The sequence below is a fragment of the Staurois parvus genome, unplaced genomic scaffold (genome assembly GCF_062004578.1).
Source record: "Staurois parvus isolate SC_StPar_1 unplaced genomic scaffold, SC_StPar_1.0 ptg000126l, whole genome shotgun sequence".
In the NCBI taxonomy this organism is placed as follows: domain Eukaryota; kingdom Metazoa; phylum Chordata; class Amphibia; order Anura; family Ranidae; genus Staurois; species Staurois parvus.
This window is the reverse complement of record NW_028317922.1, coordinates 1,480,029-1,500,484: the sequence shown is the minus strand read 5'-3', so window position 1 is coordinate 1,500,484 and position 20,456 is coordinate 1,480,029. Positions and strand designations below refer to the sequence as shown.

Below are 20,456 nucleotides of genomic sequence, written 5' to 3'. Positions count from 1 at the left end.
ACAGTTTGTAATCTTTCTTCGCTTTAAAGCTTTGCTTTTCATCTGACGTAGCCATTTTCACCCAATTTTCCTGATAAAAGGAATACAATCATACATCTTTCTTCAAACTAAAGTGAAAGGCAAAATCCAAATGACTTGCGTGTATACTGTGTCTTTTGGGACCCTGCAAGAGAAGTGACTCCGCAAGGAAATTGGTTGAATAAGTGATATTGCCTTTTCTAGGAAGGAGTGGTTATGCTTCTCATTTTGTGTGTATGGAAGAAGAAGCGGCCTGCAACCTGAGGAAGCTGAGAATCTTCAGCTGCGCAATTGTAACTTTTGTCATGGAAGTCATTTCGGACCGCGAAGATACTTTTTCTGACCTGCTTCTGGTTTTCTAGTCTGATGCATCAGCACGAGGAAGAAAATGTATTGGATTTTATTCATCCCATGGTTCAAAAAAGTTCTATTTACTTGCATCAAGTTGTCAAAGACTAGTTTTGGCTGCGCCGTGACTTTTAGTATCTTTCAAAGCCGGCTAAGTCTTGTTCACCCCGGAATGCATTTGATAAGTTGTTTTGCTCGGCTGCGCGCTGCCATTCCTTTCGGACACATTGCATTTCCTCTGTGAAGCAGACTCTTCCACTTGGTTTGATTGGCATAACGCAGGTGAGGGCTGCAACAATGCAACATGCCAGCCTTTTTTTCCCCCAAGGCTTTGCAAGCGCTATGTGGTGGTGTAACCTAGTCCTATTGAGAAGAATAGATTTTGGACATGTCCTTGCACGTTGGCTGAGAAAACCATATACTGCGGGAAGTTGTACAATTGCTTTTCTGCTGCGCCCGAGACCCTAATATGCACTGAACCAGTTTCTAAACCTTGGTCTTGGTCTGCCCAGTCTTGCCGGGAAGCATTACATCAAAAGAAATGCAGGCAGTTGCCAAGACCCGGGATTGAACCAGGGACCTTTAGATCTTCAGTCTAACGCTCTCCCAACTGAGCTATTTCGGCTTAAGACATGTGCTTTCCTCAGCAATTGTTGGCTACTATAAGTTGGTGTGACAGGAGCCTATGGAGAATTGAGATTTTTATGCCTATGCATGTTGCCGGAAAAGAGAAAAGGCAGCAAGATTCACGACTAAATTGCCAGTGAGACTAAGCCACCGTTCTGTCATGAGCAACAGACAGGTGAGAAGCCAAAGCATGGAGCATACGCTAGCCTGATTCATGAGAAAAGCAACAGCTCACAGACAGGTGGACTCTCCTTAAACCTACAAAAGATGCCGAAACCCGGGATCGAACCAGGGACCTTTAGATCTTCAGTCTAACGCTCTCCCAACTGAGCTATTTCAGCACATTCCAAAGGAGCAAGCCAGCAGGTGTGTGGCGGCCAGGCGAAGGGGTCCCAGAGACCTTAAAGGAGATCTAAAGTCCCAGCCTACACTTTTATTTTCAAACATCAGCATGGTAATGGCAATAGGAACAATAGGAGCAATAGTTCCCCTTGACAAACCAATGTAAGCTTGCCTCAGAAACCTCCTTTTATGTTGTGATTGCTGTTTCTCTGCTGGCCATCTATTTCCACAATTTCCTGGATTTCCGGCATGGTGTTCAGCTTCTTCTCTGCTCTTTACTTTCATTTTCTAAGGACTGCAGCTCCCATGGTACCTTGCTGCCTGCAAGCTGTGATTCCTGTACTGACTCTGCCTCCTGAAACTCCTCCTCTCAGCAAATCTGTACGTTGGAAATCAGACTCTGTGAAATGTGTGACACAGCAAAGTCTACTCACAGGGCACTGTGAATACATTTCACTGAAATCAAAAAAGAAAATGTTGGTGGATCTTCACAAAGTCAGTTTACAATATTCAAGATTGTTCAAATTCATGCGAGTAGGCTAGAAATCAATGAAATGCAACGTGGGAAGCAATATATGGCTTTACATTTTTAAAGCTAGATAGAGGTTTTGAGGAGTCCAAATACACTGCTCTAAAGAAGCCTTAAACCAGCCGTAGTACTACCAAAGGACCAGAGTGAAGGAAAATGCTCCAAGTGTTCTCTTTTCGAAAGGAACCTTATCTAGCTGCTAACCCTCTTGCTTTTCATCTGACGTAGCCATTTTGAGCCACTTTCCCGGAAAAAGTCATACAGTTTGTAATCTTTCTTCGCTTTAAAGCTTTGCTTTTCATCTGACGTAGCCATTTTCACCCAATTTTCCTGATAAAAGGCATACAATCATACATCTTTCTTCAAACTAAAGTGAAAGGCAAAATCCAAATGACTTGCGTGTATACTGTGTCTTTTGGGACCCTGCAAGAGAAGTGACTCCGCAAGGAAATTGGTTGAATAAGTGATATTGCCTTTTCTAGGAAGGAGTGGTTATGCTTCTCATTTTGTGTGTATGGAAGAAGAAGCGGCCTGCAACCTGAGGAAGCTGAGAATCTTCAGCTGCGCAATTGTAACTTTTGTCATGGAAGTCATTTCGGACCGCGAAGATACTTTTTCTGACCTGCTTCTGGTTTTCTAGTCTGATGCATCAGCACGAGGAAGAAAATGTATTGGATTTTATTCATCCCATGGTTCAAAAAAGTTCTATTTACTTGCATCAAGTTGTCAAAGACTAGTTTTGGCGGCGCCGTGACTTTTAGTATCTTTCAAAGCCGGCTAAGTCTTGTTCACCCCGGAATGCATTTGATAAGTTGTTTTGCTCGGCTGCGCACTGCCATTCCTTTCGGACACATTGCATTTCCTCTGTGAAGCAGACTCTTCCAATTGGTTAGATTGGCATAACGCAGGTGAGGGCTGCAACAATGCAACATGCCAGCCTTTTTTTCCCCCAAGGCTTTGCAGCGCTATGTGGTAGTGTAACCTGGTCCTATTGAGAAGAATAGATTTTGGACATGTCCTTGCACGTTGGCTGAGAAAACCATATACTGCGCGAAGTTGTACAATTGCTTTTCTGCTGCGCCCGAGACCCTAATATGCACTGAACCAGTTTCTAAACCTTGGTCTTGGTCTGCCCAGTCTTGCCGGGAAGCGTTACACCAAAAGAAACGCAGGCAGTTGCCGAAACCCGGGATTGAACCAGGGACCTTTAGATCTTCAGTCTAACGCTCTCCCAACTGAGCTATTTCGGCTTAAGACGTGTGCTTTCCTCAGCAATTGTTGGCTACTATAAGTTGGTGTGACAGGAGCCTATGGAGAATTGAGATTTTTATGCCTATGCATGTTGCCGGAAAAGAGAAAAGGCAGCAAGATTCATGACTAAATTGCCAGTGAGACTAAGCCACCGTTCTGTCATGAGCAACAGACAGGTGAGAAGCCAAAGCATGGAGCATACGCTAGCCCGATTCATGAGAAAAGCAACAGCTCACAGACAGGTGGACTCTCCTTAAACCTACAACAGATGCCGAAACCCGGGATCGAACCAGGGACCTTTAGATCTTCAGTCTAACGCTCTCCCAACTAAGCTATTTCGGCACATTCCAAAGGAGCAAGCCAGCAGGTGTGTGGCGGCAAGGCGAAGGGGTCCCAGAGACCTTAAAGGAGATCTAAAGTCCCAGCCTACACTTTTATTTTCAAACATCAGCATGGTAATGGCAATAGGAACAATAGGAGCAATAGTTCCCCTTGACAAACCAATGTAAGCTTGCCTCAGTAACCTCCTTTTATGTTGTGATTGCTGTTTCTCTGCTGGCCATCTATTTCCACAATTTCCTGGATTTCCGGCATGGTGTTCAGCTTCTTCTCTGCTCTTTACTTTCATTTTCTAAGGACTGCAGCTCCCATGGTACCTTGCTGCCTGCAAGCTGTGATTCCTGTACTGACTCTGCCTCCTGAAACTCCTCCTCTCAGCAAATCTGTACGTTGGAAATCAGACTCTGTGAAATGTGTGACACAGCAAAGTCTACTCACAGGGCACTGTGAATACATTTCACTGAAATCAAAAAAGAAAATGTTGGTGGATCTTCACAAAGTCAGTTTACAATATTCAAGATTGTTCAAATTCATGCGAGTAGGCTAGAAATCAATGAAATGCAACGTGGGAAGCAATATATGGCTTTACATTTTTAAAGCTAGATAGAGGTTTTGAGGAGTCCAAATACACTGCTCTAAAGAAGCCTTAAACCAGCCGTAGTACTACCAAAGGACCAGAGTGAAGGAAAATGCTCCAAGTGTTCTCTTTTCGAAAGGAACCTTATCTAGCTGCTAACCCTCTTGCTTTTCATCTGACGTAGACATTTTGAGCCACTTTCCCTGAAAAAGTCATACAGTTTGTAATCTTTCTTCGCTTTAAAGCTTTGCTTTTCATCTGACGTAGCCATTTTCACCCAATTTTCCTGATAAAAGGCATACAATCATACATCTTTCTTCAAACTGAAGTGAAAGGCAAAATCCAAATGACTTGCGTGTATACTGTGTCTTTTGGGACCCTGCAAGAGAAGTGACTCCGCAAGGAAATTGGTTGAATAAGTGATATTGCCTTTTCTAGGAAGGAGTGGTTATGCTTCTCATTTTGTGTGTATGGAAGAAGAAGCGGCCTGCAATCTGAGGAAGCTGAGAATCTTCAGCTGCGCAATTGTAGCTTTTGTCATGGAAGTCATTTCGGACCGCGAAGATACTTTTTCTGACCTGCTTCTGGTTTTCTAGTCTGATGCATCAGCACGAGGAAGAAAATGTATTGGATTTTATTCATCCCATGGTTCAAAAAAGTTCTATTTACTTGCATCAAGTTGTCAAAGACTAGTTTTGGCGGCGCCGTGACTTTTAGTATCTTTCAAAGCCGGCTAAGTCTTGTTCACCCCGGAATGCATTTGATAAGTTGTTTTGCTCGGCTGCGCGCTGCCATTCCTTTCGGACACATTACATTTCCTCTGTGAAGCAGACTCTTCCACTTGGTTTGATTGGCATAACGCAGGTGAGGGCTGCAACAATGCAACATGCCAGCCTTTTTTTCCCCCAAGGCTTTCCAGCGCTATGTGGTGGTGTAACCTGGTCCTATTGAGAAGAATAGATTTTGGACATGTCCTTGCACGTTGGCTGAGAAAACCATATACTGCGGGAAATTGTACAATTGCTTTTCTGCTGCGCCCGATACCCTAATATGCACTGAACCAGTTTCTAAACCTTGGTCTTGGTCTGCCCAGTCTTGCTGGGAAGCGTTAAACCAAAAGAAACGCAGGCAGTTGCCGAAACCCGGGATTGAACCAGGGACCTTTAGATCTTCAGTCTAACGCTCTCCCACCTGAGCTATTTCGGCTTAAGACGTGTGCTTTCCTCAGCAATTGTTGGCTACTATAAGTTGGTGTGACAGGAGCCTATGGAGAATTGAGATTTTTATGCCTATGCATGTTGCCGGAAAAGAGAAAAGGCAGCAAGATTCACGACTAAATTGCCAGTGAGACTAAGCCACCGTTCTGTCATGAGCAACAGACAGGTGAGAAGCCAAAGCATGGAGCATACGCTAGCCCGATTCATGAGAAAAGCAACAGCTCACAGACAGGTGGACTCTCCTTAAACCTACAACAGATGCCGAAACACGGGATCGAACCAGGGACCTTTAGATCTTCAATCTAACGCTCTCCCAACTGAGCTATTTCGGCACATTATAAAGGAGCAAGCCAGCAGGTGTGTGGCGGCAAGGCGAAGGGGTCCCAGAGACCTTAAAGGAGATCTAAAGTCCCAGCCTACACTTTTATTTTCAAACATCAGCATGGTAATGGCAATAGGAACAATAGGAGCAATAGTTCCCCTTGACAAACCAATGTAAGCTTGCGTCAGTAACCTCCTTTTATGTTGTGATTGCTGTTTCTCTGCTGGCCATCTATTTCCACAATTTCCTGGATTTCCGGCATGGTGTTCAGCTTCTTCTCTGCTCTTTACTTTCATTTTCTAAGGACTGCAGCTCCCATGGTACCTTGCTGCCTGCAAGCTGTGATTCCTGTACTGACTCTGCCTCCTGAAACTCCTCCTCTCAGCAAATCTGTACGTTGGAAATCAGACTCTGTGAAATGTGTGACACAGCAAAGTCTACTCACAGGGCACTGTGAATACATTTCACTGAAATCAAAAAAGAAAATGTTGGTGGATCTTCACAAAGTCAGTTTACAATATTCAAGATTGTTCAAATTCATGCGAGTAGGCTAGAAATCAATGAAATGCAACGTGGGAAGCAATATATGGCTTTACATTTTTAAAGCTAGATAGAGGTTTTGAGGAGTCCAAATACACTGCTCTAAAGAAGCCTTAAACCAGCCGTAGTACTACCAAAGGACCAGAGTGAAGGAAAATGCTCCAAGTGTTCTCTTTTCGAAAGGAACCTTATCTAGCTGCTAACCCTCTTGCTTTTCATCTGACGTAGCCATTTTGAGCCACTTTCCCGGAAAAAGTCATACAGTTTGTAATCTTTCTTCGCTTTAAAGCTTTGCTTTTCATCTGACGTAGCCATTTTCACCCAATTTTCCTGATAAAAGGCATACAATCATACATCTTTCTTCAAACTAAAGTGAAAGGCAAAATCCAAATGACTTGCGTGTATACTGTGTCTTTTGGGACCCTGCAAGAGAAGTGACTCCGCAAGGAAATTGGTTGAATAAGTGATATTGCCTTTTCTAGGAAGGAGTGGTTATGCTTCTCATTTTGTGTGCATGGAAGAAGAAGCGGCCTGCAACCTGAGGAAGCTGAGAATCTTCAGCTGCGCAATTGTAGCTTTTGTCATGGAAGTCATTTCGGACCGCGAAGATACTTTTTCTGACCTGCTTCTGGTTTTCTAGTCTGATGCATCAGCACGAGGAAGAAAATGTATTGGATTTTATTCATCCCATGGTTCAAAAAAGTTCTATTTACTTGCATCAAGTTGTCAAAGACTAGTTTTGGCTGCGCCGTGACTTTTAGTATCTTTCAAAGCCGGCTAAGTCTTGTTCACCCCGGAATGCATTTGATAAGTTGTTTTGCTCGGCTGCGCGCTGCCATTCCTTTCGGACACATTGCATTTCCTCTGTGAAGCAGACTCTTCCACTTGGTTTGATTGGCATAACGCAGGTGAGGGCTGCAACAATGCAACATGCCAGCCTTTTTTTCCCCCAAGGCTTTGCAAGCGCTATGTGGTGGTGTAACCTGGTCCTATTGAGAAGAATAGATTTTGGACATGTCCTTGCACATTGGCTGAGAAAACCATATACTGCGGGAAGTTGTACAATTGCTTTTCTGCTGCGCCCGAGACCCTAATATGCACTGAACCAGTTTCTAAACCTTGGTCTTGGTCTGCCCAGTCTTGCCGGGAAGCGTTACACCAAAAGAAACGCAGGCAGTTGCCGAAACCCGGGATTGAACCAGGGACCTTTAGATCTTCAGTCTAACGCTCTCCCAACTGAGCTATTTCGGCTTAAGACGTGTGCTTTCCTCAGCAATTGTTGGCTACTATAAGTTGGTGTTACAGGAGCCTATGGAGAATTGAGATTTTTATGCCTATGCATGTTGCCGGAAAAGAGAAAAGGCAGCAAGATTCACGACTAAATTGCCAGTGAGACTAAGCCACCGTTCAGTCATGAGCAACAGACAGGTGAGAAGCCAAAGCATGGAGCATACGCTAGCCCGATTCATGAGAAAAGCAACAGCTCACAGACAGGTGGACTCTCCTTAAACCTACAACAGATGCCGAAACCCGGGATCGAACCAGGGACCTATAGATCTTCAGTCTAACGCTCTCCCAACTGAGCTATTTCGGCACATTCTAAAGGAGCAAGCCAGCAGGTGTGTGGCGGCAAGGCGAAGGGGTCCCAGAGACCTTAAAGGAGATCTAAACTCCCAGCCTACACTTTTATTTTCAAACATCAGCATGGTAATGGCAATAGGAACAATAGGAGCAATAGTTCCCCTTGACAAACCAATGTAAGCTTGCCTCAGTAACCTCCTTTTATGTTGTGATTGCTGTTTCTCTGCTGGCCATCTATTTCCACAATTTCCTGGATTTCCGGCATGGTGTTCAGCTTCTTCTCTGCTCTTTACTTTCATTTTCTAAGGACTGCAGCTCCCATGGTACCTTGCTGCCTGCAAGCTGTGATTCCTGTACTGACTCTGCCTCCTGAAACTCCTCCTCTCAGCAAATCTGTACGTTGGAAATCAGACTCTGTGAAATGTGTGACACAGCAAAGTCTACTCACAGGGCACTGTGAATACATTTCACTGAAATCAAAAAAGAAAATGTTGGTGGATCTTCACAAAGTCAGTTTACAATATTCAAGATTGTTCAAATTCATGCGAGTAGGCTAGAAATCAATGAAATGCAACGTGGGAAGCAATATATGGCTTTACATTTTTAAAGCTAGATAGAGGTTTTGAGGAGTCCAAATACACTGCTCTAAAGAAGCCTTAAACCAGCCGTAGTACTACCAAAGGACCAGAGTGAAGGAAAATGCTCCAAGTGTTCTCTTTTCGAAAGGAACCTTATCTAGCTGCTAACCCTCTTGCTTTTCATCTGACGTAGCCATTTTGAGCCACTTTCCCGGAAAAAGTCATACAGTTTGTAATCTTTCTTCGCTTTAAAGCTTTGCTTTTCATCTGACGTAGCCATTTTCACCCAATTTTCCTGATAAAAGGCATACAATCATACATCTTTCTTCAAACTAAAGTGAAAGGCAAAATCCAAATGACTTGCGTGTATACTGTGTCTTTTGGGACCCTGCAAGAGAAGTGACTCCGCAAGGAAATTGGTTGAATAAGTGATATTGCCTTTTCTAGGAAGGAGTGGTTATGCTTCTCATTTTGTGTGTATGGAAGAAGAAGCGGCCTGCAACCTGAGGAAGCTGAGAATCTTCAGCTGCGCAATTGTAGCTTTTGTCATGGAAGTCATTTCGAACCGCGAAGATACTTTTTCTGACCTGCTTCTGGTTTTCTAGTCTGATGCATCAGCAAGAGGAAGAAAATGTATTGGATTTTATTCATCCCATGGTTCAAAAAAGTTCTATTTACTTGCATCAAGTTGTCAAAGACTAGTTTTGGCTGCGCCGTGACTTTTAGTATCTTTCAAAGCCGGCTAAGTCTTGTTCACCCCGGAATGCATTTGATAAGTTGTTTTGCTCGGCTGCGCGCTGCCATTCCTTTCGGACACATTACATTTCCTCTGTGAAGCAGACTCTTCCACTTGGTTTGATTGGCATAACGCAGGTGAGGGCTGCAACAATGCAACATGCCAGCCTTTTTTTCCCCCAAGGCTTTCCAGCGCTATGTGGTGGTGTAACCTGGTCCTATTGAGAAGAATAGATTTTGGACATGTCCTTGCACGTTGGCTGAGAAAACCATATACTGCGGGAAATTGTACAATTGCTTTTCTGCTGCGCCCGATACCCTAATATGCACTGAACCAGTTTCTAAACCTTGGTCTTGGTCTGCCCAGTCTTGCTGGGAAGCGTTAAACCAAAAGAAACGCAGGCAGTTGCCGAAACCCGGGATTGAACCAGGGACCTTTAGATCTTCAGTCTAACGCTCTCCCAACTGAGCTATTTCGGCTTAAGACGTGTGCTTTCCTCAGCAATTGTTGGCTACTATAAGTTGGTGTGACAGGAGCCTATGGAGAATTGAGATTTTTATGCCTATGCATGTTGCCGGAAAAGAGAAAAGGCAGCAAGATTCACGACTAAATTGCCAGTGAGACTAAGCCACCGTTCTGTCATGAGCAACAGACAGGTGAGAAGCCAAAGCATGGAGCATACGCTAGCCCGATTCATGAGAAAAGCAACAGCTCACAGACAGGTGGACTCTCCTTAAACCTACAACAGATGCTGAAACCCGGGATCGAACCAGGGACCTTTAGATCTTCAATCTAACGCTCTCCCAACTGAGCTATTTCGGCACATTCTAAAGGAGCAAGCCAGCAGGTGTGTGGCGGCAAGGCGAAGGGGTCTCAGAGACCTTAAAGGAGATCTAAAGTCCCAGCCTACACTTTTATTTTCAAACATCAGCATGGTAATGGCAATAGGAACAATAGGAGCAATAGTTCCCCTTGACAAACCAATGTAAGCTTGCCTCAGTAACCTCCTTTTATGTTGTGATTGCTGTTTCTCTGCTGGCCATCTATTTCCACAATTTCCTGGATTTCCGGCATGGTGTTCAGCTTCTTCTCTGCTCTTTACTTTCATTTTCTAAGGACTGCAGCTCCCATGGTACCTTGCTGCCTGCAAGCTGTGATTCCTGTACTGACTCTGCCTCCTGAAACTCCTCCTCTCAGCAAATCTGTACGTTGGAAATCAGACTCTGTGAAATGTGTGACACAGCAAAGTCTACTCACAGGGCACTGTGAATACATTTCACTGAAATCAAAAAAGAAAATGTTGGTGGATCTTCACAAAGTCAGTTTACAATATTCAAGATTGTTCAAATTCATGCGAGTAGGCTAGAAATCAATGAAATGCAACGTGGGAAGCAATATATGGCTTTACATTTTTAAAGCTAGATAGAGGTTTTGAGGAGTCCAAATACACTGCTCTAAAGAAGCCTTAAACCAGCCGTAGTAGTACCAAAGGACCAGAGTGAAGGAAAATGCTCCAAGTGTTCTCTTTTCGAAAGGAACCTTATCTAGCTGCTAACCCTCTTGCTTTTCATCTGACGTAGCCATTTTGAGCCACTTTCCCTGAAAAAGTCATACAGTTTGTAATCTTTCTTCGCTTTAAAGCTTTGCTTTTCATCTGACGTAGCCATTTTCACCCAATTTTCCTGATAAAAGGCATACAATCATACATCTTTCTTCAAACTAAAGTGAAAGGCAAAATAAAAATGACTTGCGTGTATACTGTGTCTTTTGGGACCCTGCAAGAGAAGTGACTCCGCAAGGAAATTGGTTGAATAAGTGATATTGCCTTTTCTAGGAAGGAGTGGTTATGCTTCTCATTTTGTGTGTATGGAAGAAGAAGCGGCCTGCAACCTGAGGAAGCTGAGAATCTTCAGCTGCGCAATTGTAGCTTTTGTCATGGAAGTCATTTCGGACCGCGAAGATACTTTTTCTGACCTGCTTCTGGTTTTCTAGTCTGATGCATCAGCACGAGGAAGAAAATGTATTGGATTTTATTCATCCCATGGTTCAAAAAAGTTCTATTTACTTGCATCAAGTTGTCAAAGACTAGTTTTGGCGGCGCCGTGACTTTTAGTATCTTTCAAAGCCGGCTAAGTCTTGTTCACCCCGGAATGCATTTGATAAGTTGTTTTGCTTGGCTGCGCGCTGCCATTCCTTTCGGACACATTGCATTTCCTCTGTGAAGCAGACTCTTCCACTTGGTTTGATTGGCATAACGCAGGTGAGGGCTGCAACAATGCAACATGCCAGCCTTTTTTTCCCCCAAGGCTTTGCAGCGCTATGTGGTGGTGTAACCTGGTCCTATTGAGAAGAATAGATTTTGGACATGTCCTTGCACGTTGGCTGAGAAAACCATATACTGCAGGAAGTTGTACAATTGCTTTTCTGCTGCGCCCGAGACCCTAATATGCACTGAACCAGTTTCTAAACCTTGGACTTGGTCTGCCCAGTCTTGCCAGGAAGCGTTTACACCAAAGGAAGCGCAGGCAGTTGCCGAAACCCGGGATTGAACCAGGGACGTTTAGATTTTCAGTCTAACGCTCTCCCAACTGAGCTATTTCGGCTTAAGATGTGTGCTGTCCTCAGCAATTGTTGGCTACTATAAGTTGGTGTGACAGAAGCCTATGGAGAATTGAGATTTTTATGCCTATGCATGTTGCCGGAAAAGAGAAAAGGCAGCAAGATTCACGACTAAATTGCCAGTGAGACTAAGCCACCGTTCTGTCATGAGCAACAGACAGGTGAGAAGCCAAAGCATGGAGCATACGCTAGCCCGATTCATGAGAACAGCAACAGCTCACAGACAGGTGGACTCTCCTTAAACCTACAACAGATGCCGAAACCCGGGATCGAACCAGGGACCTTTAGATCTTCAGTCTAACGCTCTCCCAACTGAGCTATTTCGGCACATTCCAAAGGAGCAAGCCAGCAGGTGTGTGGCGGCAAGGCGAAGGGGTCCCAGAGACCTTAAAGGAGATCTAAAGTCCCAGCCTACACTTTTATTTTCAAACATCAGCATGGTAATTGCAATAGGAACAATAGGAGCAATAGTTCCCCTTGACAAACCAATGTAAGCTTGCCTCAGTAACCTCCTTTTATGTTGTGATTGCTGTTTCTCTGCTGGCCATCTATTTCCACAATTTTCTGGATTTCCGGCATGGTGTTCAGCTTCTTCTCTGCTCTTTACTTTCATTTTCTAAGGACTGCAGCTCCCATGGTACCTTGCTGCCTGCAAGCTGTGATTCCTGTACTGACTCTGCCTCCTGAAACTCCTCTTCTCAGCAAATCTGTACGTTGGAAATCAGACTCTGTGAAATGTGTGACACAGCAAAGTCTACTCACAGGGCACTGTGAATACATTTCACTGAAATCAAAAAAGAAAATGTTGGTGGATCTTCACAAAGTCAGTTTACAATATTCAAGATTGTTCAAATTCATGCGAGTAGGCTAGAAATCAATGAAATGCAACGTGGGAAGCAATATATGGCTTTACATTTTTAAAGCTAGATAGAGGTTTTGAGGAGTCCAAATACACTGCTCTAAAGAAGCCTTAAACCAGCCGTAGTACTACCAAAGGACCAGAGTGAAGGAAAATGCTCCAAGTGTTCTCTTTTCGAAAGGAACCTTATCTAGCTGCTAACCCTCTTGCTTTTCATCTGACGTAGCCATTTTGAGCCACTTTCCCTGAAAAAGTCATACAGTTTGTAATCTTTCTTCGCTTTAAAGCTTTGCTTTTCATCTGACGTAGCCATTTTCACCCAATTTTCCTGATAAAAGGCATACAATCATACATCTTTCTTCAAACTAAAGTGAAAGGCAAAATCAAAATGACTTGCGTGTATACTGTGTCTTTTGGGACCCTGCAAGAGAAGTGACTCCGCAAGGAAATTGGTTGAATAAGTGATATTGCCTTTTCTAGGAAGGAGTGGTTATGCTTCTCATTTTGTGTGTATGGAAGAAGAAGCGGCCTGCAACATGAGGAAGCTGAGAATCTTCAGCTGCGCAATTGTAGCTTTTGTCATGGAAGTCATTTCGGACCGCTAAGATACTTTTTCTGACCTGCTTCTGGTTTCTAGTCTGATGCATCAGCACGAGGAAGAAAATGTATTGGATTTTATTCATCCCATGGTTCAAAAAAGTTCTATTTACTTGCATCAAGTTGTCAAAGACTAGTTTTGGCTGCGCCGTGACTTTTAGTATCTTTCAAAGCCGGCTAAGTCTTGTTCACACCGGAATGCATTTGATAAGTTGTTTTGCTCGGCTGCGCACTGCCATTCCTTTCGGACACATTGCATTTCCTCTGTGAAGCAGACTCTTCCAATTGGTTAGATTGGCATAACGCAGGTGAGGGCTGCAACAATGCAACATGCCAGCCTTTTTTTCCCCCAAGGCTTTGCAGCGCTATGTGGTGGTGTAACCTGGTCCTATTGAGAAGAATAGATTTTGGACATGTCCTTGCACGTTGGCTGAGAAAACCATATACTGCGCGAAGTTGTACAATTGCTTTTCTGCTGCGCCCGAGACCCTAATATGCACTGAACCAGTTTCTAAACCTTGGTCTTGGTCTGCCCAGTCTTGCCGGGAAGCGTTACACCAAAAGAAACGGAGGCAGTTGCCGAAACCCGGGATTGAACCAGGGACCTTTAGATCTTCAGTCTAACGCTCTCCCAACTGAGCTATTTCGGCTTAAGATGTGTGCTTTCCTCAGCAATTGTTGGCTACTATAAGTTGGTGTGACAGGAGCCTATGGAGAATTGAGATTTTTATGCCTATGCATGTTGCCGGAAAAGAGAAAAGGCAGCAAGATTCACGACTAAATTGCCAGTGAGACTAAGCCACCGTTCTGTCATGAGCAACAGACAGGTGAGAAGCCAAAGCATGGAGCATACGCTAGCCTGATTCATGAGAAAAGCAACAGCTCACAGACACGTGGACTCTCCTTACACCTACAACAGATGCCAAAACCCGGGATCGAACCATGGACCTTTAGATCTTCAGTCTAACGCTCTCCCAACTGAGCTATTTCAGCACATTCCAAAGGAGCAAGCCAGCAGGTGTGTGGTGGCAAGGCGAAGGGGTCCCAGAGACCTTAAAGGAGATCTAAAGTCCCAGCCTACACTTTTATTTTCAAACATCAGCATGGTAATGGCAATAGGAACAATAGGAGCAATAGTTCCCCTTGACAAACCAATGTAAGCTTGCCTCAGTAACCTCCTTTTATGTTGTGATTGCTGTTTCTCTGCTGGCCATCTATTTCCACAATTTCCTGGATTTCCGGCATGGTGTTCAGCTTCTTCTCTGCTCTTTACTTTCATTTTCTAAGGACTGCAGCTCCCATGGTACCTTGCTGCCTGCAAGCTGTGATTCCTGTACTGACTCTGCCTCCTGAAACTCCTCCTCTCAGCAAATCTGTACGTTGGAAATCAGACTCTGTGAAATGTGTGACACAGCAAAGTCTACTCACAGGGCACTGTGAATACATTTCACTGAAATCAAAAAAGAAAATGTTGGTGGATCTTCACAAAGTCAGTTTACAATATTCAAGATTGTTCAAATTCATGCGAGTAGGCTAGAAATCAATGAAATGCAACGTGGGAAGCAATATATGGCTTTACATTTTTAAAGCTAGATAGAGGTTTTGAGGAGTCCAAATACACTGCTCTAAAGAAGCCTTAAACCAGCCGTAGTACTACCAAAGGACCAGAGTGAAGGAAAATGCTCCAAGTGTTCTCTTTTCGAAAGGAACCTTATCTAGCTGCTAACCTCTTGCTTTTCATCTGACGTAGCCATTTTGAGCCACTTTCCCTGAAAAAGTCAAACAGTTTGTAATCTTTCTTCGCTTTAAAGCTTTGCTTTTCATCTGACGTAGCCATTTTCACCCAATTTTCCTGATAAAAGGCATACAATCATACATCTTTCTTCAAACTAAAGTGAAAGGCAAAATCAAAATGACTTGCGTGTATACTGTGTCTTTTGGGACCCTGCAAGAGAAGTGACTCCGCAAGGAAATTGGTTGAATAAGTGATATTGCCTTTTCTAGGAAGGAGTGGTTATGCTTCTCATTTTGTGTGCATGGAAGAAGAAGCGGCCTGCAACCTGAGGAAGCTGAGAATCTTCAGCTGCGCAATTGTAACTTTTGTCATGGAAGTCATTTCGGACCGCGAAGATACTTTTTCTGACCTGCTTCTGGTTTCTAGTCTGATGCATCAGCACGAGGAAGAAAATGTATTGGATTTTATTCATCCCATGGTTCAAAAAAGTTCTATTTACTTGCATCAAGTTGTCAAAGACTAGTTTTGGCGGCGCCGTGACTTTTAGTATCTTTCAAAGCCGGCTAAGTCTTGTTCACCCCGGAATGCATTTGACAAGTTGTTTTGCTCGGCTGCGCGCTGCCATTCCTTTCGGACACATTGCATTTCCTCTGTGAAGCAGACTCTTCCACTTGGTTTGATTGGCATAACGCAGGTGAGGGCTGCAACAATGCAACATGCCAGCCTTTTTTTCCCCCAAGGCTTTGCAGCGCTATGTGGTGGTGTTACCTGGTCCTATTGAGAAGAATAGATTTTGAACATGTCCTTGCACGTTGGCTGAGAAAACCATATACTGCGGGAAGTTGTACAATTGCTTTTCTGCTGTGCCCGAGACCCTAATATGCACTGAACCAGTTTCTAAACCTTGGTCTTGGTCTGCCCAGTCTTGCCAGGAAGCGTTACACCAAAAGTAAAGCAGGCAGTTGCCGAAACCCGGGATTAAATCAGGGACCTTCAGATCTTCAGTCTAACGCTCTCCCAACTGAGCTATTTCAGCACATTCCAAGGGAGCAAGCCAGCAGGTGTGTGGCGGCAAGGCGAATGGGTCCCAGAGACCTTAAAGGAGTTCTAAAGTCCCAGCCTACACTTTTATTTTCAAACATCAGCATGGTAATGGCAATAGGAACAATAGGAGCAATAGTTCCCCTTGACAAACCAATGTAAGCTTGCGTCAGTAACCTCCTTTTATGTTGTGATTGCTGTTTCTCTGCTGGCCATCTATTTCCACAATTTCCTGGATTTCCGGCATGGTGTTCAGCTTCTTCTCTGCTCTTTACTTTCATTTTCTAAGGACTGCAGCTCCCATGGTACCTTGCTGCCTGCAAGCTGTGATTCCTGTACTGACTCTGCCTCCTGAAACTCCTCCTCTCAGCAAATCTGTACGTTGGAAATCAGACTCTGTGAAATGTGTGACACAGAAAAAGTCTACTCACAGGGCACTGTGAATACATTTCACTGAAATCAAAAAAGAAAATGTTGGTGGATCTTCACAAAGTCAGTTTACAATATTCAAGATTGTTCAAATTCATGCGAGTAGGCTAGAAATCAATGAAATGCAACGTGGGAAGCAATATATGGCTTTACATTTTTAAAGCTAGATAGAGGTTTTGAGGAGTCCAAATACACTGCTCTAAAGAAGCCTTAAACCAGCTGTAGTTCTACCAAAGGACCAGAGTGAAGGAAAATGCTCCAAGTGTTCTCTTTTCGAAAGGAACCTTATCTAGCTGCTAACCCTCTTGCTTTTCATCTGACGTAGCCATTTTGAGCCACTTTCCCTGAAAAAGTCATACAGTTTGTAATCTTTCTTCGCTTTAAAGCTTTGCTTTTCATCTGACGTAGCCATTTTCACCCAATTTTCCTGATAAAAGGCATACAATCATACATCTTTCTTCAAACTAAAGTGAAAGGCAAAATCAAAATGACTTGCGTGTATACTGTGTCTTTTGGGACCCTGCAAGAGAAGTGACTCCGCAAGGAAATTGGTTGAATAAGTGATATTGCCTTTTCTAGGAAGGAGTGGTTATGCTTCTCATTTTGTGTGCATGGAAGAAGAAGCGGCCTGCAACCTGAGGAAGCTGAGAATCTTCAGCTGCGCAATTGTAGCTTTTGTCATGGAAGTCATTTCGGACCGCGAAGATACTTTTTCTGACCTGCTTCTGGTTTTCTAGTCTGATGCATCAGCACGAGGAAGAAAATGTATTGGATTTTATTCATCCCATGGTTCAAAAAAGTTCTATTTACTTGCATCAAGTTGTCAAAGACTAGTTTTGGCTGCGCCGTGACTTTTAGTATCTTTCAAAGCCGGCTAAGTCTTGTTCACCCCGGAATGCATTTGATAAGTTGTTTTGCTCGGCTGCGCGCTGCCATTCCTTTCGGACACATTGCATTTCCTCTGTGAAGCAGACTCTTCCACTTGGTTTGATTGGCATAACGCAGGTGAGGGCTGCAACAATGCAACATGCCAGCCTTTTTTTCCCCCAAGGCTTTGCAAGCGCTATGTGGTGGTGTAACCTGGTCCTATTGAGAAGAATAGATTTTGGACATGTCCTTGCACATTGGCTGAGAAAACCATATACTGCGGGAAGTTGTACAATTGCTTTTCTGCTGCGCCCGAGACCCTAATATGCACTGAACCAGTTTCTAAACCTTGGTCTTGGTCTGCCCAGTCTTGCCGGGAAGCGTTACACCAAAAGAAACGCAGGCAGTTGCCGAAACCCGGGATTGAACCAGGGACCTTTAGATCTTCAGTCTAACGCTCTCCCAACTGAGCTATTTCGGCTTAAGATGTGTGCTTTCCTCAGCAATTGTTGGCTACTATAAGTTGGTGTTACAGAAGCCTATGGAGAATTGAGATTTTTATGCCTATGCATGTTGCCGGAAAAGAGAAAAGGCAGCAAGATTCACGACTAAATTGCCAGTGAGACTTATGCAGGCCATAGATGGGGAGAAAAACTGCAGATTTTTCTTTTAAAAAACGAAAAATCGGTTGTTCAAGTGGCCGACGTTACCATCAATGGTAAAAAAAATCGGCCGATTTTCTACCCGTCTAGAGCCGGCAAAAAGTGTCCCTGCAGAGAGCTCTGCTATTTCTTTGACAGTTCTCTGACAGTTCCTTGACATTTATAGAAGTTGCAACAATGTATCTATTTGTTTCCATTTAGGATACAGATGTTTTTATTCGGAAACAAATAGATACAATGTTTCAACCGCTGTAAATGTCAAGGAACTGTCACAGAACTGTCAGAAATAGCGGAGCTCTCTGCAGAGACACTTTTTGCTGGACTGGAATTCTTCTTATTTTCATCCTTCTTCTTCTTCTTCTTCTTCTTCATCCTCATCCTCATCCTCTTCTTCTTCTTCTTCTTCATCCTCATCCTCATCCTCTTCTTCTTCTTCTTCTTCTTCATCCTCATCCTCTTCTTCTTCTTCTTCTTCATCATCCTCATCCTCTTCTTCTTCATCCTCATCCTCCTCTTCTTCTTCTTCTTCTTCTTCATCCTCATCCTCATCTTCATCCTCATCCTCTTCTTCTTCATCATCATCATCCTCATCCTCTTCTTCTTCTTCTTCTTCATCCTCATCCTCTTCTTCTTCTTCATCCTCTTCTTCTTCCTCTTCTTCTTCTTCATCCTCCTCTTCATCGTCTTCGTCTTCTTCTTTTTCTTCTTTTTGTCTTCCTCTTGCAGGTCACTGCTCATGCGCAGATTTTTTATCGGTAAAAAATCGGCCGATTTGCCCACTAATTGCCGCGAAAATCGGCCGATCGGCAAAATCGGCCGATTTTTTTCCAACCTTACCGAAAATAAAAAACGGCCAAAATACCGAAAAACGGCCGACCAAATCGCCCACTAACGATCCGAAAATCGGCCGATTTTATTTTCGGCCGAAAAATCGGCCGATTTTCGACCCATCTATGGCCTGCATAAGCCACCGTTCAGTCATGAGCAACAGACAGGTGAGAAGCAAAAGCATGGAGCATACGCTAGCCCGATTCATGAGAAAAGCATCAGCTCACAGACAGGTGGACTCTCCTTAAACCTACAACAGATGCCGAAACCCGGGATCGAACCAGGGACCTTTAGATCTTCAGTCTAACGCTCTCCCAACTGAGCTATTTTGGCACATTCCAAAGGAGCAAGCCAGCAGGTGTGTGGCGGCAAGGCGAAGGGGTCCCAGAGACCTTAAAGGAGATCTAAAGTCCCAGCCTACACTTTTATTTTCAAACATCAGCATGGTAATGGCAATAGGAACAATAGGAGCAATAGTTCCCCTTGACAAACCAATGTAAGCTTGCCTCAGTAACCTCCTTTTATGTTGTGATTGCTGTTTCTCTGCTGGCCATCTATTTCCACAATTTCCTGGATTTCCGGCATGGTGTTCAGCTTCTTCTCTGCTCTTTACTTTCATTTTCTAAGGACTGCAGCTCCCATGGTACCTTGCTGCCTGCAAGCTGTGATTCCTGTACTGACTCTGCCTCCTGAAACTCCTCCTCTCAGCAAATCTGTACGTTGGAAATCAGACTCTGTGAAATGTGTGACACAGCAAAGTCTACTCACAGGGCACTGTGAATACATTTCACTGAAATCAAAAAAGAAAATGTTGGTGGATCTTCACAAAGTCAGTTTACAATATTCAAGATTGTTCAAATTCATGCGAGTAGGCTAGAAATCAATGAAATGCAACGTGGGAAGCAATATATGGCTTTACATTTTTAAAGCTAGATAGAGGTTTTGAGGAGTCCAAATACACTGCTCTAAAGAAGCCTTAAACCAGCCGTAGTACTACCAAAGGACCAGAGTGAAGGAAAATGCTCCAAGTGTTCTCTTTTCGAAAGGAACCTTATCTAGCTGCTAACCCTCTTGCTTTTCATCTGACGTAGCCATTTTGAGCCACTTTCCCGGAAAAAGTCATACAGTTTGTAATCTTTCTTCGCTTTAAAGCTTTGCTTTTCATCTGACGTAGCCATTTTCACCCAATTTTCCTGATAAAAGGCATACAATCATACATCTTTCTTCAAACTAAAGTGAAAGGCAAAATCCAAATGACTTGCGTGTATACTGTGTCTTTTGGGACCCTGCAAGAGAAGTGACTCCGCAAGGAAATTGGTTGAATAAGTGATATTGCCTTTTCTAGGAAGGAGTGGTTATGCTTCTCATTTTGTGTGTATGGAAGAAGAAGCGGCCTGCAACCTGAGGAAGCTGAGAATCTTCAGCTGCGCAATTGTAGCTTTTGTCATGGAAGTCATTTCGGACCGCGAAGATACTTTTTCTGACCTGCTTCTGGTTTTCTAGTCTGATGCATCAGCAAGAGGAAGAAAATGTATTGGATTTTATTCATCCCATGGTTCAAAAAAGTTCTATTTACTTGCATCAAGTTGTCAAAGACTAGTTTTGGCTGCGCCGTGACTTTTAGTATCTTTCAAAGCCGGCTAAGTCTTGTTCACCCCGGAATGCATTTGATAAGTTGTTTTGCTCGGCTGCGCGCTGCCATTCCTTTCGGACACATTACATTTCCTCTGTGAAGCAGACTCTTCCACTTGGTTTGATTGGCATAACGCAGGTGAGGGCTGCAACAATGCAACATGCCAGCCTTTTTTTCCCCC

At 43.8% G+C, this 20,456-nt stretch overlaps 10 non-coding genes across 10 annotated transcripts; all 10 read right to left on the bottom strand.

Moving 5' to 3' along the window:
• Positions 1–1,261: 1,261 nt before the first annotated feature.
• On the bottom strand, positions 1,262–1,334 carry TRNAF-GAA (transfer RNA phenylalanine (anticodon GAA)). Its single transcript has one exon. It is a non-coding gene; the product is annotated as a tRNA-Phe (tRNA).
• A 1,707-nt stretch (positions 1,335–3,041) lies between these two features.
• On the bottom strand, positions 3,042–3,114 carry TRNAF-GAA (transfer RNA phenylalanine (anticodon GAA)). The gene has a single exon. It is a non-coding gene; the product is annotated as a tRNA-Phe (tRNA).
• Positions 3,115–3,384: 270 nt separating this feature from the next.
• TRNAF-GAA (transfer RNA phenylalanine (anticodon GAA)) lies at positions 3,385–3,457 on the bottom strand. The gene has a single exon. It is a non-coding gene; the product is annotated as a tRNA-Phe (tRNA).
• A 3,831-nt stretch (positions 3,458–7,288) lies between these two features.
• On the bottom strand, positions 7,289–7,361 carry TRNAF-GAA (transfer RNA phenylalanine (anticodon GAA)). Its single transcript has one exon. It is a non-coding gene; the product is annotated as a tRNA-Phe (tRNA).
• Positions 7,362–9,411: 2,050 nt separating this feature from the next.
• TRNAF-GAA (transfer RNA phenylalanine (anticodon GAA)) lies at positions 9,412–9,484 on the bottom strand. Its single transcript has one exon. It is a non-coding gene; the product is annotated as a tRNA-Phe (tRNA).
• A 2,051-nt stretch (positions 9,485–11,535) lies between these two features.
• Positions 11,536–11,608, bottom strand: TRNAF-GAA (transfer RNA phenylalanine (anticodon GAA)). Its single transcript has one exon. It is a non-coding gene; the product is annotated as a tRNA-Phe (tRNA).
• Positions 11,609–11,878: 270 nt separating this feature from the next.
• TRNAF-GAA (transfer RNA phenylalanine (anticodon GAA)) lies at positions 11,879–11,951 on the bottom strand. The gene has a single exon. It is a non-coding gene; the product is annotated as a tRNA-Phe (tRNA).
• A 1,706-nt stretch (positions 11,952–13,657) lies between these two features.
• TRNAF-GAA (transfer RNA phenylalanine (anticodon GAA)) lies at positions 13,658–13,730 on the bottom strand. The gene has a single exon. It is a non-coding gene; the product is annotated as a tRNA-Phe (tRNA).
• A 3,830-nt stretch (positions 13,731–17,560) lies between these two features.
• TRNAF-GAA (transfer RNA phenylalanine (anticodon GAA)) lies at positions 17,561–17,633 on the bottom strand. The gene has a single exon. It is a non-coding gene; the product is annotated as a tRNA-Phe (tRNA).
• A 1,269-nt stretch (positions 17,634–18,902) lies between these two features.
• TRNAF-GAA (transfer RNA phenylalanine (anticodon GAA)) lies at positions 18,903–18,975 on the bottom strand. Its single transcript has one exon. It is a non-coding gene; the product is annotated as a tRNA-Phe (tRNA).
• Between the last annotated feature and the right edge of the window lie 1,481 nt (positions 18,976–20,456).